This window comes from Aptenodytes forsteri, unplaced genomic scaffold, assembly GCF_000699145.1.
Source record: "Aptenodytes forsteri isolate BGI_AS27 unplaced genomic scaffold, ASM69914v1 Scaffold321, whole genome shotgun sequence".
Lineage (NCBI taxonomy): Eukaryota > Metazoa > Chordata > Aves > Sphenisciformes > Spheniscidae > Aptenodytes > Aptenodytes forsteri.
Window position 1 is genome coordinate 1733560 of NW_008795030.1, and position 2382 is coordinate 1735941.

Genomic DNA, 2382 nt, shown 5'->3' on the forward strand with positions numbered 1-2382 from the left:
CGAGCAGGCGTTGCAAGGGTGTCCAGGGAGGAGGGCAGGCAGGTGCCTTCACAGGGGTGCGGGGAGGCGATGGGTGGGGACGACGACCCCGGGCTGTGAGCTCCCAGAAAACCCCTGTAGGCTTCTCCAGGGTGGGTCTGGACCACTCACACCGCGCCAAGCTGGACCTGGCAGGTGATCCCTGCATCCCCAGCCAAGCATCCCGCGCCCCGACCGCCGCCTGTCATCGCCGCGCCGCTTCCCGAGACACAAAAGCTCCGGCGCAAATCCTAAACAGGACCCAAATTCCCAGGCGGTCCAAGCCCAAACCCCTTAGCACTCACCACTCGCCTCCAGAACCCGAATGACAGCTGAAAAGCAAAAATTAAAAAAAAAAAAAAATCCCAGCCTACAATAGCGTCTGAAGCCAAGGGACCGTAGGCTGGGGGCTCCCGAGGAGCCAAGCCACTCAACGCAAGCGTTATTCATGAGCCCGGCAAAGGCAACGGCAGCGGCGTGCCGGGGCGATGCCAGCGCCTTTCCCATCGAGCAGGGCTCGGGGCGGACGTGCCGGAGTCTGCCTCTCCTTTGCAGCATCTCTGTAAGCGTAACCCATAGCGGCGTTTGCACGGAAAGAGGGAAAAAAAGAAGGGGGGGGGGGAAGGAAAAGCCTGAACAAAACCACAATAAATGCTAATATGGGTGAGAACCCGGCTCCGCAGCCCTGGCCAGCGGAAATATGTTTCAAGTCAAACCCTAGACGTACCCGCCTTTTCTTCACAGCTACTGGGAGAGGAAACACCCCGAGGTGTAGCTATTATTTACAGGAACTTTCCATTCCAAATTGATCCATGCTTTACTCGCGGCCTCGTTTAAAGCTGCAATGAAAAGAGAGAAGAAGGAGGAAAGGGAAAAGAAAAAGAGGACAAATAAAAAGGGCTTTGCTGTACCGATGTGCGCTGGATCACCCGCGGAAAAGGGGTTTCCGAGGGGTGCGGCCCCTCTGCAAAGTGGTTTTGGCGCTGGTGCCGATGGGGCGATGCCCGTCGGGGGGGGTGAGGTTGTGGTTGGATCAGGCGCTGCCGTTCGAGGTGATGCTGGACCAAGCCAGTGCGGGGAGGACACGGCAGCAGCTAAAATATAGCTGGGAGGCCCAGGTAGCTCAGCAAGCCTGTGGTGTGAAAGGTACCCGGCACCTGAGGGCCAGATGGGTGTTCTTTTTATATGGGCGTTATTTTTATACAGGCCACCTACCAAGCACAGGATCCAGCGTGCTGCGGATGCTGGGGCTGCATCTTGCTTATAAACAGGTTTTGCACCAGTTTAATGAATTAAATGGGAAAGCCGGACCCCAGCATGGCAGCGCGGGACGCGGGGTGCATCAGCCTCTCCCAAAGGCCCTTTGAGAGCTGAGAGCGGCCGCAGATGCCGGTCCAGGCTGCCAGACAGCAGAGCCGAGCACTGGAGGGCTCTCCCTGTTCCAGGGGGACTCTGAAAAACAGGGCAGAAAGCAATACTGTGGGGCAGCCAGAGCAGAAATGTTTGGGTTTTCTTTTGCAAATGAAAACTGAAAGGGGGGGAAAAAAAAAAAATCACTGGAGCTTGGATGACTTTTTTTGAACAGTCAGATATTAAATTGAGTGGAGTTTGGGCTAAAAAATCTCCTAGGAAAAATGAAGAATATTTCCTTTGAGAACAAAGCTAACAAAAGTCTCGGCAAAAATCTTACTGTGTTCTCTTTCCAAACCCCAGCCTCTGTTTTAATGACTGTGTTGTCTCCAAACTGCCCGTCTCAGTAAATAAACTTTTAACTTGCAAAAAGTTTCTAGGCTTCGCAGCACATAGGGGAAGGAGCCTGCCTTGCTGCCGCGGGGTCTCGCCTTGCCCACACCGTCCCGTTCCCTCGTCAAGCCCTTAACGAACCTTGTACAAACGAGCAAGCAGCATCATTGAGGCCCAATCCTGTTCCTCTGAAATAGTGGGGCCAAATGGCCCTGCGAGGTGCCTAGCACCCTTCCCGCACCCCCGGGGACCCCCTGAACCTGCAAACAACAACCCCCCCGCGGATGCCCATCACCTGGACCAGCGTGAACCGGAGCCACCGGCTCCCGCTTCGGCATCTCCTCCGTGGGCATCCACAGGGGGTTAATCCTGCTGCAGGGCCGTCCTGCTGGAAAGGATGGGTGGTTTGTTGAGGTTGGGGGGTTTTTTTTTTTTTGAATACTGCCTATTTAGAAACTAAATGGTGGAAAACATGGAAAATTCATTAGGGTGTCTGGGAAAGTGTTAGGTTACACGTCATTCACATCTACTTACTCAGCGGGACCTCGCGCCTTGGGGGAGATATATATTTATATATATATTTTATATATATGGGTTGGTGGGTTTTTTTTTTTTTCCTCT